This window comes from Hemicordylus capensis, chromosome 15 (assembly GCF_027244095.1).
Source record: "Hemicordylus capensis ecotype Gifberg chromosome 15, rHemCap1.1.pri, whole genome shotgun sequence".
Lineage (NCBI taxonomy): Eukaryota > Metazoa > Chordata > Lepidosauria > Squamata > Cordylidae > Hemicordylus > Hemicordylus capensis.
The window spans coordinates 6,037,715-6,053,998 of NC_069671.1; the positions used below are offsets into that span (position 1 = coordinate 6,037,715).

Here is a 16,284-nt window from a genome sequence, read left to right on the forward strand (position 1 = left end):
GGGCATTTGCCGCTGTAATTGCAGAATTAATCGCCTCCCCCAACCAGGAACTGTTGGGAGAACAGTAGAGATCTTGCTAGCCCAAATGGAAGAGCCAAAAGGAGAGAAGCTTTGCCGACCAAAACAGAACTTAGAGACACAGGAAACTGCCTTAAACCAAGTCAGACCCTTGGTCCATCTAGCTCAGTATTGTCTACACTGACTGGCAGCAGCTTCTCCAGGGTTATAGGCAGGAATCTCTCTCAGCCCTATCTTGGAGATGCTGCCAGGGAGGGAACCTTGGACCTTCCATGGAGCTATGTTACATAGGAAGCTGCCATATATTGAGTCAGACCATAGGTCCCCATCCAGCTCAGTATTGTTTGCACAGACTGGCAGCGGCTTCTCCCAGGTTGTTGCAGGCAGGAGTCTCTCTCAGCCCTATCTTGGAGATTCCGCCAGGGAGGGAACCTAGAACCTCGATGCTCTTCCCAGAGCGGTTCCATCTCCAGAGGGGAATATCTTACATTGCTCACACATCAAGTCTCCCATTCATATGCAACCAGGGCAGACCCTGCTTAGCTAAAGGGACAAGTCATGCTTGCTACTGCAAGACCAGCTCTCCTCTCCTGGTCCCATCCCCTAAGGGGAATATCTTACAGCGCTCACACGTTGTCACCCATCCAAATATTAGCCAAGGCACACCCTACTTAGCAAAGGTAACAATTCATGCTCTATCCCTAAAAAGGGAGGGCATCATTAAGAATGCCCCCCAAACCAGATGGAGATCAACTGACATCGAGAGCTGATCTGCCATAGAAACTTCATTGATGTGATTTAAGTGGCCGCCACATTTTGACGGATGCCTTCATTCGGGGACAACGGCCCTGGTTTCTCCTGAACCCCAAAAGACATTTCCAGAGTGCTTGACTTGACACATGCCGTTCTCCTGAATCAAACAGGAAGCACCTTTGTGACAACAGAAGAATTGCAAATGATACCACCGACGCCAACACTGTCAATTTAATTGCATTAATTTTGGTGGCATGAATAATTCATTTAATTATTTAATTGTATTAATAAGCTCTCTGACAGCACCTGCTTGAGGTTCTCGGCTTTTTTCTTTTGTCCCCCACCAGGGGATAATTCTTATGAACTTTCCAAACTGCACAAACACATGCTGGTTTGCTTGTCTCCCTCTCCCCACCCATGGTGCTCGGCTGGATTAACCAAGAAACCAAGTATGTTTTTGGAGCAGGATGCTCTCTTTACTGAGAGAAGATCATGAGCCGCTACCAGGGAGTATTCCTTTTCCGCAGCCTGATTAGTGCCCCGAGTGAAAATTCTGGATTGATTGGTTCTGTGATCCATTTGTTTGTTTTCCTGGCTGTCCATGGTATCCCAATACGAGGATATTGTCCCAACACGTTGCTGTCTCAACATGGGGTAGGAGCATACGGGGAAGCAGGGAAGAATGAACTGAGTCATTGAAGAGGATATCTTTAGGAAGCAGAGGATGCTACTTGCAGAAGTGAATGTCATGGGTAGGGACATACTGGGATAGAGCAATCGGAGGAATGTATTCATTAGGGCTGTGCTGGAGGCTTTGTAAGAAGTTGCATGCGTATAATTCATAGATTTGAATCTTCATATATTCAAAGAAAGGAAAAGAGGCTTTGGAAATGAGGGAGAGTTCTGTTGTTGCCATCTAGACTCCGCCAGCCAGGGCTCCCCCAAAGTGGATGCACACCCAGCATAGCTGAATGTTTACACAGACCCAGCAAAGCATCGGCTTTCAAAGCCTGCAGGGGAACCCAGCTGCACTAGCACCCCTGAAAATAATAGAGAGTTGGAAGAGCTGTGTGCCACTGACTTGAGAGTCTTCTTTGCGGTGGGAGAGAGGAAAGGGACAGAGAGCTGGTCAAAAGACTGGCCGTGTCAACTCTTAGCTGCAGGCCAGTAGAAACAGTTGCTTAAATGCACAGGCACAAAGAAACAGACACCCAGGCATGCCAATATCTGCTGTCACGCACATAGCAAACTAGCACTCCAGCCTCTTCCAGAGCTCATTCCACTAGGGCGCCTTCCAGACCTGAGCAGCAAAATTATTCTTATTTATTTATTCAGTTTTTATACCGACTTGCCTGAATGCCTCCATTCAGGCAAGTCGCATCCGGCACGTAAACAGCAGGGGGAGCAGTCTCACGGAAACGGACAGCCTGAAAAAGACGGCAACTTCTTTACACTGGATATATGATGCCCTAGTTCTATATCGCAGCAATCCAATCCGAAACAAGGCATCGGAAATGTGAACGGCACTCTGCTGTCCGCGTAGGGACTGCACTGTCACAACACAGGAAGTGTGGAAGCACACTTCAGAGAGATGACATAACCCTGCTGCAGGGTCTAATCTGGAAAGCGCCCTCATGTGGAATGAGTGTGGACTCTAAACCCTTTTAAATCAATGGTGGCCCATTGGGCATAAAAGCTGAATGGCTGCATTGCCTGCACTCAGAGACTGAAGGGCGTGGCCTGAAAGCACATTATGTGGCCACCTGGCCACATATGCAGGTCTTGGGCTTCTCGGTGCCTAGATGGGAGAGCATCTCTGACAGCTCTGACACCCACTTTGAGTTCTGTGATGGAAAATGTAATGAACAAGAGCAACAAATAAATACAGGTGTTCCACGTTTAACAATATTTGTGCTTCAAGAAAACCCCAGTTCTTCATCAAGCCAAGTTAGGTTCCAGGATCTATGCAAATTAACCCAAGGAGCCAGTTAATCGTCCTAAAGCCAAGTGGGTACGGTTCTAAATCTATTACTGGGTGGGAGATTACTCAGAGTCCCATGTGAGCTACCTGATCTTTCTCAAGGAAGAGTACGACAGAAGTTAATTGTTAAGGTATAATCCACCAGAGGCAGGGACTCCTGTGTTCGGCTTACGTTTTACACCTGCACAGTGCCTGACGCGGCATCCGGCGCTTCAACAATAACAACCCAACAAAAATGATACTACCATGATTTCATATCCCTAGGGAATTCAAATGATTCTGTCCTAGACTAGATCAAGGTGGTGAACAAGACCAATGCCTCAGATTGTGACTGCTTTCACAGAACTTCCATTCTTTTCCAGACAGAGACGCAGGCATCTAAATGACAAGCCCACAAAGCAGTCGGCACATTTCCCAAGTCCGCAAACTGAATGGAGAAGCTCCCGTGGTCACCTGAGAGCCCGCTCTGCTTGGAGATGGCTCCCTTTTGCTTGCTTCCTGGCGTGAGCAACAAGACCGGGAGACAGTTCTTAGCATCTGGGAAGAAAAGGCCCACATCTATCTGCCTGAATCAACCAGAGCGTTGTCAACAGCATCCGGAACCTTTGGCGCCCGTTCTTACCTGCCACCCGCGGAGCTGGAGGTACACATCAAAGAGTTTCTGTTTCCCAACGTGCCTTTGAAATAAATTAGCAGAAGACGCTACAGGAGACCAGTCGGGATTAGGAAATACCACGGGCGACTACAATCTGCTAACAGGGATTTGTCTGCCTCCCTCCACCTGCTGCTTACATCATGCCTGCTCCCAGAGCTGCGGTGAAAAGGGATGAGTCACTTGCACATTCTTTCCCTCGTCAGATAGGCCTTACCCCTGACCCCGTCTGGTCTTGGTTAGGAATTAAGAGGAAGCTGCCTCCTCGCATGAAAATCCGGGGACTCTGACCTCAGAAGAATGCATTGTGAAAATTAAGGGCAGTGACTCTCTTTTCACATCGCCTTGTTCAATCTGCTTCCACAGAGGACAGAGACGGCTGCTTTATCACACATCTGCACCCCTATTGTGCCTTTCCAACCCAATGGCAGCCCAGGTGGCTTAGCAGTATTTCCTCAAAAAAATAAGCAGGCATGCCAAAATGCATCCATCTGTCTATCTATCTATCACAATTATATCCTGCTCTTCCTCCGAACGGTGTACATGCTTATTTTTATCCTCACAACAACCCTTTGAGGTAGGTTAGGCTGAGAGTTGCATGACTGGACCAGCGTCACCCAGTGAGTTTCATAGTTGAATGGGGATTTGAACTCGGGTCTTCCCTGTCGTAATCCAGCACTCTAGCCACTACGCTATTTAAAAAACAGCAAAATCATTCAGCAGCCAATCAAATCAAATCCACAAATCAAATCCACAGGTAGATAAGTAAAAACAAACCGCTCTCCAAGGTTTCAGGTGGGTCTTTTCCAGGCCCACCCGAAGGTGTCAGGGACGGAACCTGTGACCTTCTGCATGCAAAGGAGTCACATAGGAAGCTGCCTTAGACTGAGTCGGACCCTTGGTCTGTCTAGCTCAGTCTTGTCTACCCAGACTGGCGGCAGCTTCTCCCAGGTTGCAGGCAGGAGTCTCTCTCAGCCCGATCTTGGAGATGCTGCCAGGGAGGGAACTTGGAACCTAGATGTTCTTCACAGAGCAGCTCCATCCCTTTAGGGGAAGATCTTACCGGGCTCACACTTCTATTCTCCCATTCAAATACAACCAGGGTGGACCCTGCTTAGCAAAGGGGACAAGTCATGCTTGCTACCACCAGACCAGCTCTCCTCCAGGTATTCTCTCAACGAGCTAGCATTCTCCTCATTTTGAGTTGGAAGGGATCTTAAAGGACATCTAGTTCAGTCCAAAGGTGTGGCTTCCTCCTTCCTGCACACAAGGGTTTGTCCCGGTCTGAACCTGCCCTCTTGCATCTGGAGCCCAAATCGTGCCCCTGCACCTAAACTGTACAACTTCGGCCCTCCAGCTGCTGTTGGACTACAACTCTCAGCATCCCTATTGACCACTGTGGCTTGGGATGATGGAAGCTGTAGTCCAACCACAGCTGAAGTCATACAGCCCTGCCCAAGACCAACAAGCCTCTCCCAAGTGACTTGCCAAGTGACCAAGATGACTGATGGATTGATTAAGTGCGGCCAAGTCGGTGCCGACTCTTAGCGATCACATAGAGAGATTCTTAGTGGCCACCAGGCTACGGCTCTTTTAAAGGTCTTCTCCAAATGGCCGGCTCTACCACTGAGCTATGATGGCCCTTTTAAATGTCTTGCCTTAGCCTTAGATTGTAAGCCTGCAAAGCAAGATCTAGCCTCTATTTCCAAAGTCTATTTCTAGCCAAGTTAGCTGATTTATAAACAAATATCCAAAACAGCTTGCAGTTCACGCTCCGATGGGGTAGTCCATTTTGAACCTCACCGCTTCCCTGGCACGGAAGCTACATTTGGCCCTGGATAAAGAGGGCTTGACAGATAAGGTGAGGAACGGGGACAAGCTTGTGCCTAAGGCACCAATCTAAATTCTCTCCTCGAAAAGCGACTCCGGGTCATTCAATACGTTCCTTCGGTATTAAATCAGGCAGTAAAAGATAACAGCAAGAAGCCTCCCTAGAAAGGAGGAAATAGGAGCTTGCCGTCAAGAAATCCATCACCAAACGTTCACTCAGGTTACCAGGGTGGAAATCACACCTCTCTCAATTCGCTCCCTGTTTTTGTTCCATCCCTGGGTGGGGAGGAAAGTGCTCCGTCGCATTCCACCTAAGTGCTTCAGATTTGGAAGAAGCTATATCATGCCACTGCCGCTTCTTTTTCTGTAGGACATGAGAGCCTCATCAAGCAGGTGTTGCGGAAGTGACAAATGGGAATGCATGCATCCTCCCAGCACCCTCCTGCAATTATAGCAGAACTAATGGAGCACTGAGACGATACGCTGCTCGTTCCAAGATATTTGTTGCACAGAGGTGGCTGAAAGCAGGGGCGCACAGAGAGAGGACGGAGACAATGCTATATTCCATCAACACTATTACCATTCCTTAGGGCAATCACCTAATCTGTCCATTTATATACTGTTTCCACTGTCATCACTGCACACCTCCGCTTCTATGGTGTGGAAACTCCACATCACGAAAATCTGATTGTGTAAGGCCAAGATCCTGAAGGTAGGTTGTTGGGGTTTTTTTGGGGGGGGGGTTACATGAAAATTCAGAGCTGCACAATGGGACAGGAGTCCCCAATACACCAGATTCCCCTTTACAAGTATTGCCGCACAATCCGCCGGACTGGTTCAACTGAACGGACCGGTTTGGTGCAACACGGTTCGGTTCGAATTGATTTGAATTCAATCTGAACCACTTTTTTTTTGGTTCGTGCACAGCCCTACAGGAGTGTGATTCGTTTGGGTAGTGTGTGCACACAGACGTCATTGCCTAGAGCAGTGGATGGGACATGCAGCTCTCCAGATGTTGTTGAACTACAACTCACATCACCCCCCAGTCACAATTGTTACAGCTGGGGATGGTGGGCGTTGTAGTTAGCAACATCTGGAGAGTGACACATTGCCTACCCCTGGCCCAGAATCACATCCCAGAATACTTCATATACAAACGTTCCGTAATCATAATTATAAGTATTTATACAGTAAGTTTTCCAATTGCTCAGAATACTTTATATACAATGGTTTGATACCCTTTACAGCAACGGAATAAGACAGGCCAGAATTATTAAACTCATATTACCAATGGGGGTGAGAAAGAGAGAGGAGAGAGAGAGATGGGGCTTGCCAAAATAAATTGCTGAATGGGCTAGAATTTGACCCAGGGGCTTTCAAGCTGGTTATGCTCATAACCAGTAAACTACACCAGTTGAAGAATATGTGTTCAGATTCAGATCTGGAATGACAAGCAAGTTCAGCTCCCTGGTCAATTCTTTTGCAGCAGGTCCCACTAACTCTTCCAAGATGGAAGACAACGTTCCAGGACATGTTCTGTCTGAGGGTGCATGCTGCACCTTAATGGAGCTAAGCAGGACCGGGTCAGATCAAAGGCTGGATGGGAGATGGGCGGAACCCACATGCAAGCCACCTTGTGCTTCATCACGGAAGAAAGGCAGCATGTAAATGTCATGAAATACGGAATCAGAGGGGATGAACACCAGTTGCCCTCAACCCTACAGGCGAGAGAGAGTCTCTCTCCTTTCTGGGGCTACTTTCTGCCCAAGAGGCACACACACTGCTGAATCACATTCCAGCCCTTTAAAAACACAAACTCTGGACCCAGAAAAGGCCCAGGGAACCAGGTTGGCTCTGAGCAATGGGGCTCTCGCCTTCCTCTCTGCCCCAGTGAAAAGTTCCAGTTCAATGGAATTGAGGCTAGTCATCTATAGGCTAGCCGGACAAGATGGCCAGGAGTTGGTGGGTGCAATCACTCCTTTTTATTAGGAAACAAAAGACATTCACAGGTTTGTGCCATTCCCCGACCACTGGCCGAAGCTCCCCTGAGCTCTCGTGGTTGTTTGCAGGGGTGTCGATATAACTGAGCAGAAAGAATTCCAAGAACAAGGGGCCCCCAGCTCCACCCCTCCCTATTTCCTTCATTATCTCCCTCACTCCGAGGGGCCACCAGGGAGAAGGGTGAACACGGGCCCCCTCTCCCCTAGCTACCCCCCTGGTTGTTTGTCCTTCAGTGATGGTGGTTTGTCCCAGGTCCTTTACTCAGAGTCTGCTCTCACCAGTGGCCACCGAGCTGCCCACGCAGGGCCAGCCCTTCCCTCGCCCTGAGCCCAAACTCATATTCGATACCTCAGTCTCGTTCAGCAGTGGTGAGCGACCCCAGCTGGTATTTTAAACAGGTGGGCAAGATGGCCTCACACTCCCTTGCCCATTGACTCTGCTCCTTGGGCCAAGTATGTCCCCTGTTCATGTATGGGGCTGCAACTTCCCCTGGGTCCAGTGATCATCCATTTCGGGCTGCTCTTTGCTTTTCCATGGTCCGTCATCCATCCATGCTGTGACCTGTTGGTTGGGCGGAGGCTGATAGAAGCCATGTGGACCCAGAATTCCTGATTAGAAGCCAAAGAAGAGCCCAATGATAGTGACGGTATGTGTGTGTAGTGTTTTTGTTTGTTTATTTAAATCCAAAGCTCAGCTAAAGCTTCAACTGGCAAGAGATTCTGATGGTCCTTGCCTGGAAATATCAACTGCTTTTAACCCATAATCAGCTTTGCCTGCATGGACACCGAGGGACTGGTCCCTTTGGAGAGGCAGAGAAAGGAAATGCTAATGTCGCTTGAAAGTGATTCTGCAATGCAAGGCCTATTAGCATTCCAGTGTTCCCCTTGTTATCTCGGCCCAAATCAGGAAACATGATAAACAAACACCAAGGAGCTCACACATTATGGTTGTGGCTCTAGAGAAACACTGGCTCCAAATCGGCAATCACACACAAACGAGCTTAAAGGAATCTTTCTCCCTTCATGGAAAGGCATTTTTGTTTCTGTCTTCAGGGAAATTCAAACCGCCATTTACAAAATAGCCTCCATAATGCATTTGAGTAGGGTTATTGAAGAGGAGATGGTTTTAAATACCTACAAACACACACCTTGGAAGAAGAGATGGTACAGCTCCCCCACCCCACCCCCAGATTCGTGCTATCAAATACTGTAATACCAAATTTAGAAGTTAGTTGGTGACTCTCCTTTCATCAGATTCACTCTCTTGCCAAGAGACAACAGGAAGAGCAGAACCATTTCTCCCAAGTGCTTTCTACTTCTTATGTATTTGCATTCAGCACTAATATGCAACAAAACATAGAAGCCGGCCATCTCGATGGCAGGGAGGGACCACAGCTTAGCGGAAAAGAACACAGCAGACAATACTGAGCTAGAGCTGCCAGTAGAGCTGCCATATTCTGGCTTTCTAAATCCGGGTGCCTAATTTATATATTATGTAAACTGGCTTGAAAATAAATTTTGAGCAGAATAGTGACTGCACGTTTTGCTCCATAACTCTGCTTCTACAAGGCCTAGAGCTTAGCTTTTATTTTATTTTTTAATGAAAGCTGAAATCCGGGCGAATCTGGGCAGGCTAAGCAATCTGGGTGAGATGCTTAAAATCCGGGTGAAAGCCGGAATTTCGGAGGGCATGGCGACTCTATCTGCCAGTGGTCGGACTCAACAGAAGGCAGTTTCGTAAGTAGCGGGGTAGACAAGACAGCACAGGAGGCCCTCGTTGGTCATAGGGGTCATGTTCTCAGCTACCACTGCAAATGGCGGAAACTGTGACAACTGAAACCCTGAGGACGCGCTGAGTACAGAGGAACCTAACCCCATCAGTCCCATAGGCGCAAGGTTCCAATTATTGCTGTTTTGGCATTTGTGCCCCCGCAATAATGGAAACCAAGAATATACTGCCAAACCACCAAGAGCTGAAATCGCGAATGGAGAAATGAGGGTCTCCGGCATCTGTCAGAGACCCAGGAGAGTCAGTGCCAATCGGAGTGGACAGTACCGGGCTAGAAGGCCCAATGGTGTGATTCTATACAAAGCAGCTTCCTGTGTTTAACAACGTCCCATAAACAGCTGCTAATTGTTAGCTTTAAAGGTTACAGTGTACCAGGTAGACTGCTGTGTTCGCTGTGATAAAGACATCAAGTGTGGAGGGGAAAGAATGTGTCCACAATCGGTCAACAGCACACAATGGACGCGTGCCAGAGTCCTTTGATTCAGTCCCTGGCTACTGCTCCTTGGAACCTGTCCATGCTTGTTTGGAAATGTACCATTTACTTGCTTGCTGTGGCAAACATCAGTGTTGCTGGTTATCATCACGTATTATGTAGCACCACTCGTGTTAACCCTCGATGGAGGGAGAAGCCAAACACTTGCTTGTTGACTTGGCTGTGGTGCCAGAATTGGAGATCCTCTTGGCCTACAACAGGACACAAAATCCCTCACATTATTACGTATGTGTTCCATAAGAGGAGAAGGCCTCTGAGCAGCGGACGTGGGAGGTTAAATCTCTGAGTTAAACTTAAAACAGAGAGAGGAGGGCAGTACATGGGAAGAATATCAGATGTTCCATCAGCACACAGGAGGAGAAAATGGGATCTTATTGTTCCCACACCCAACTTCCTTGTGTTCATCGGAAGGCCTGGACGACTGCATGCCTATTTGCTCTGCATGTGTATTCAGGGATCACATGGATGGAGAAACTGTGCATACAACTTGCACATGCATAGTCTCTGTGCAGACCGTCAGATCAACATGTGCTGAGAGCGGGTACTGCGAGCCTGCACTGTCCACCAACTCCACAAGCTATCCGTCATCTTTTGCCTTTACCGCTCTGAGCACAACATCCTTTATCATCCTTTCATCCCTCTAAAATATACCCTAAGACATTCAGTGTTTTAAAAACCCACACCTCATGATCTCATTTTATTTCAAGATGCAAACGCTGCTATACTGGGGGAAATGGGATGTTTGTATAATGAAAGAGACAGGATCCAATCTGGACTATTTCTCCGCTTGCAGGTTAAGCCATTTAAACCACCCAGAGGGCTATTTTTCGGCTCCTTCGAGGGCCTATTTGCAGGAGCTCTTTCCACTGCCAGCCAAATAAGCTTTAAATCCAACATATCCTCCCCCTCCCCCATTCTGCTCGCCCACCCTGGCCGCAGAGTGCAATCCAAGAGGAATATTTTCAGTATGCTGCTGCACCTGGCAGAAGCGGACCGGTGACATCACTTCCAGGGCGATCGGTTTCATTCAGGGGAGGCCTATTGAGTCACCAGCCATTAATATCAGCTGCCAGCCTCCGGGACTCCTTTCATTTCCTGACATGGGAGCTTCCCTTCATCGATTGTGATGCGTCAGGCCAAGCGGGAAGTACAGGGAATTGATGACTGGCTGGAATGAATCTCCCCGCCAACGCCACTGTCACCACACTCACTCGCCAGAAATTTATGTACAAATGGGGGGGGGGGGATGAAATGCCAGTGAATTTTGGTGATCACCTGTGGGTTTCAGATCTCACCCAAATGCCTAGTTTCTGCTTTCATTGCAATTTTCTCTTTTAGATTAGATAATTTTAATGTTTCCTTTGTTGCTTTGAGTGTTCATTAAGAGAGAAACAAATGGAGTTTAAAACCGCCCCGAGTCATTTTGGAAGGGCGGTATACAAATCAAATCAAATCAAGTCAATCAATCAATCAATCACAATAGAGTGAAATGCTTTAAGGGCAAGAACTCTTCTTCTAGGATGGCCCTGCTCTCTCGATGTGTGGCCAGGTTTTGATTTATAACCATACTGACCTCCCTTTCTTCTGCCCCTCAGGGTAATGAAAGGAGATGACTACAGATCATCATTTCTAAAGAGGTAATTTACCACCAAGTCACCTAATGGCACAGTGAGGAAATTTCTTGACTAGCAAGCCAGAAGTTGCCAGTTCGAATCCCTGCTGGTGTATTTCCCAGACTATGGGAAACACCTATATAGGGCAGCAGCAACATAAGAAGATGCTAAAAGGCATCATCTTATACTGCGCGGGAGATAAACCTCTCCTGTATTCTATCAAATAAGCCCCTCCTGTATTCCGCCAAAGACAACCACGGGGCTCTCTGGTCGCCAGGAGTTGACACCGACTCAACGGCACACTTTATCTTTAATTTACAGCCACGTCACCATTTACAGTGCAGCACACAATCTCCACAGGAGATGAAGTTCACAGGCTTAGGTCATATGGGTCTACACAATTGGTATAATTATTATTAAACATATTTATTCCCACCCACCCCCAGTACATTACTGCTCGGGTTGGCGCATATCATCAACAAAACAGGCACAATGTAAAGTAAAAGATTAATAAAATTACACATGTTAGAAGACCAGGCCAAAACCACATTCAAAACCACAAATTCTGAATGCTTCAAATTAAAAGGCATTAATAAAAAGCTACCAGATATAAGCAGTAGATGAAACATTTAAAAGCCTCTTTAAAAAGATGTTTTAATTAAATTTTAAAAAATTAAAAAAAATTTAAATTATAAATAATTAATTAAAATTCCAAATCAAAATTAAAAAACAAAAAGGAGAGGGCATATAGTTTGCATGTGATATTTTGATTTTATCAGGTTACTACTACAGGAAAAGGGAAAGCAAGTGTAAAAAGAAAAGGCCACCTTTAATAATGGTTTTCATCAATTATCTTGTTATACTTCAGTGCCTAGCTTGAGCTTTGGTGGATGTGGATGTAGGCAGTATTGAGGTGTAAAAAGAAAAGGCAACCTTTAATAATCATTTCCATCAATTATTTTCTTACACTTCAGTGCCTACAAAAGGCAACTATACTGAGTTTTGGCAGATTATACAGTACTAACAATTGAAAGCAATTTGCAGTAGACAGGTCAACTAAAAACTCTGCAATCTTTTCACAACTCTGAGAAGTTGTTAACACCTTGTTAATCATATTTATTTAACATATTTTTATACCACCCAAAACTTACGTCTCTGGGCAGTTTACAACAAAATAAAAACAACGTTAAAACATTAGTTAAAAACAAAAACAAGAAATTTAAAATATGACAATTTAAAATATTTAAAACAATATTCTAAAACAACATTAAAAACAATCAAAACAGTATCAGTTAAAAGCCTGGGTGAACAGGTGTGTCTTTAAAGACTTTTAAAAAATTCTCAGAGATGGGGAGGCTCTTATTTCACTAGGGAGCGCATTCCGAAGCCTTGGGACGGACAGCAATGGAGAAGGCCCATCCCTGAGTAGCCACCAGACGAGCCAGTGGCAAATGCAGACGGACCTCTCCTGATGATCTCAATGGGATCATATTGTTAGATTTCTTCACTACCTTTATCACCATCCCTCAACAGCACTTGAAGAGGCACTCTTGACAACATCATGGCTTCGTTCTTGAGTAGCTCTTCTCAGCTCATTTTGCCAGAAGCATTTTATTAGAAAACTGCAATGGGTGAAAATCAAATATTGGGGAACATTTGAGGGGGAAACGCTCCTATCAGACCAAAAGCCAAGTCTAAGGTGGCAAATGTGCAGCAGAAGCCTCGAAGAAGCAGATCCACCCTGTCTAGTGGTGGTTTGACTGCTATGCAAAGTGACTGAGTGGTCTACTACACAAAGCAGTGGCATCTGAAACTCAGTTGCGCCTGTTAACTAGGTCTACAGCTGGCCTGACCTTCTAATTTATACATATATATATTTAATGTTAGCATTTCAGGGAAAGAAAATTGTCCCCTTGTTAAATAAGCATATCGTATTCCGAGTTTTTGCTACCATTTTACTGTTGTAATAACATGCTGCCCAAAGCAAGATGCTCGGTCCCAGGAACAGATGTTTGGCCACCACTTAGGTGGATGCGTGCCCAGGCGTCAGCAAAAGGAGAAGGAAAATGCACACTGTCGCAACTTAACATTCAGGTAATTCCAAGGAAGAAGGCGATTTCATTAAATAAGGCAGGGTCACCAAGACTGGGTCAGTGGGTGTGTGGTGGGGAGATACCTCTTCATGCAAGTTGGTCCTTATTTACCAGGAACAGTCACTAGATGTGCAGCAGGGTTCTTCCAATGGTCTCATCTTCCTTCCTGATTTAACTGCTCAAGATAGTGTGCAGAGGCGGCCCTTTCATGGGCAAGGAGGGGCAGATGCCTCAGGTAGAAGATTATTGCAGCACCAGCAGGGCGGCAACACGACCTCTACTGCTAACACCAGAGCAGCTCTATTGTGGCTGATCTGAGCCCAGCACTTCTCCTTGCAAAGCTTGCAAGAAGCATAAGGAGAGGAGAGGAGGCTGCTAGCCACCTTCCCTTCTCCCCACCACCACGCCACTTGCAAAGCTCGCAGCGGTCAGTTACGACAGGGACCTGGCCCCATCGGGGTTGTTGGGCAAGGCAGCAATATCCTGGGCCAACCTTGGATGGCCGATACCGACCCATCAGAAAAGCAGACCTTGGCCCTGGGATCTCAAGCTGTGGCCCTTCTGCAGATGTTGGCCTACGGCTACCATCCATCCCTGGCTACTGGCCACGGTGATGTGGGACGATGGGGGTTGCTCTGCAACAGCAGCTGAAGCGCCACAGTTTGAGACCCCTGCCTAAGGCCAAATTTTCACACCAGCCGAGAACCTCCTTCCACCCACCCCATACTAATAGGAGGGAAGAGAGCTGGTCTTGTGGAAGCAAGTATGAATTTTCCCCTTTGCTAAGCAGGGTCCACCCTGGTTTGTACTTGAATGGGAGACTACATGTGAGCACTGTAAGATATTCCCCTTAGGGGGTGGGGCCGTAGCTCAGTGGTAGAGCACCTGCCTGCTTGCATGCAGATGGTTCCAAGTTCCCTCCCTGGCATCTCCAAGATGGGGCTGAGAGTAGAGTTGTCATGCTACTCCAAATTCTGGTTTTCACCCAGATTTTAAGGATTTTACCCAGATTGCTTAGCCCACCCAGATTCCAGCTTTCTTTTTGTTGTTATAGAGCAAAACAGGCAGTCACTATTCTGCTCAAAAAATATTTTCAAGCCATTTACATAATATGCAGATTAGGCACCCGGATTTGAAAAGCCAGAATATGGCAGCTCTAGCTGGGAGAGACTCCTGCCCCCAACCTTGGAGAAGCTGCTGCCAGTCTGGGTAGACAATCCTGAGTGGGATGGGCTAATGGTCTGACTCAGTATATGGCAGCTTCCCATGGAACACAGGAACATAGGATGCTAACACATACTGAGTCAGACCATTGGTCTATCTAACTCAGTATTGTCTTCACAGACTGGCAGCGGCTTCTCCAAGGTTGCAGGCAGGAATCTCTCTCGGCCCTATCTTGGAGATGCTGCCAGGGAGGGAACTTGGAACCAAGATGCTCTTCCCAGAGTGGCTCCATCCCCCAAGGGGAATATCTTACAGTGCCTGCCATTCATATGCAACCAGGGCGGACCCTGCTTAACTAATGGGACAAGTCATGCTTGCTACCACAAGACCAGCTCTCCTCTCCTAGGATTCTCTGCTGCCTCCTCTGGATCCATTCCTATTCTCCAACACTGTTACCTACTTGACTCACGCACAACAAATTCCCCCAGCCCCCGCTTCTTGTCTTGGAAAGACACGTTTCCAGGCTTAAGGTTCTGTGCAGTGATCATTCCTCCCTCAACTACTTTCAGGTGCCCCTTGAACCTTCATACTACAGGGGAAAGAAGAGAAATAGCATACAAAGAAAAGGAAAGGGGAAAGGTGGAATTGAAGGCAAGCATTTCTAAGATTTGAGAATGAAACTTTTTTTTTTTTTAAATTTTTTAAGGACCATCATATCAGATGCTCCTCAAGCTGGTGATCCTTCAAGAGGACTTTTTGCTGCAGGCTTTCAGGTTGAAGTGCTCCAAAAATAAATGTATTTTATTGTGTAATGTGCTCAAAACCGGCTCCCCTGCTGAGGGGAGCGCAGCAGGTCGTGGCTCACCAGAAATGAAGGAGGGCAACTCAAGAGGCTCGAATTCACATTTCTAAGTCAAACTCCATCAGCTAATCACGGCTGCCTTCTTCGTAAGGTACTTACATTCAAAGAGAGAGAGAAAAAATATTCATTCCATTCTAGAGGAAAACCAAGAACTGCCTGCCACATTAGCTGCAAAGAGCTTGGCCCTAGAAAGGGTGAATTTCATTTCATTTATTAATTAATTAGAGTTCTATACCACCCCAAACAAACAGCTCTGGGTGGTGCGCCACGACAAAAATAAAACCCACAAACCAGTCCTTTAAAAATAATTCTCACAGAGCCATTTAAAAACAGCCTAACACCATTAACCATTAAAACTTTCAAAACCATTTAAAAATTCTGGAAGGCCAGGCCAAGCAGAGAGGTTTTAAGGGCTCTCCTGAAGGCCAACAATGAACTCAAACTACGGATTTCTGCTGGGAGTGCATTCTGCAGTCCAGGTGCAGCTACAGAGAAGGCCCGCCTTTTCTGAGGCCACACCAGCAGGAAAAACTTCTTCTTGCTCCTTTCCCCATAAAGGTAAAGTGTGCTGTTGAGTCGATTTCGACTCCTGGCAACCACAGAGCCCTGTGGTTTTCTTTGGAAGAATCCAGGAGGGGTTTACCATGGCCTCCTCCTGTGCAATATGAGATGATGCCTTTCAGCACCTTCCTGTATCGCTGCTGACCGATATAGTACCAACGGGGATTCGAACCGGCAACCTTCTGAAAGTACTGCAATGCAAATCACCTATTTTCCATCTCTAGGGGTGTAGGTAAAAGGTAAAGTTGCGCCGTTGAGTCGGTGTCGACTCCTGGCGACCACAGAGCCCTGTGGTGGTCTTTGATAGAACGGGGGCGGTGGCGGGGAGCGGTTTCCTACCATTGCCATCTCTCATGCAGCATGAGATGATGCCTTGCAGCATCTTCCTATATCGTAGCTGCCTGATATAGGTGTTTCCCATAGTCTAGGAAACATACCAGCAGGAATTTGAACCAGCAACCTCTTGCTCGCTAGG

At 46.8% G+C, this 16,284-nt stretch overlaps 1 protein-coding gene across 20 annotated transcripts in view; it reads right to left on the minus strand.

The window, feature by feature from the left end:
* ARVCF (ARVCF delta catenin family member) overlaps window positions 1-16,284 on the minus strand; it is a 493,848-nt gene that overhangs the window by 164,495 nt on the left and 313,069 nt on the right. Inside the window, exon 1 of one of the 20 annotated variants that reach the window (XM_053279355.1) lies at window positions 3,375-3,402. The exons of the other annotated variants lie outside the window; for them this stretch is intronic. The gene's annotated coding sequence lies outside the window, so the exon portion shown is untranslated. Of the gene's footprint in view, window positions 1-3,374; window positions 3,403-16,284 lie in introns of those variants that run through there. 20 annotated transcript variants of the gene reach the window in all.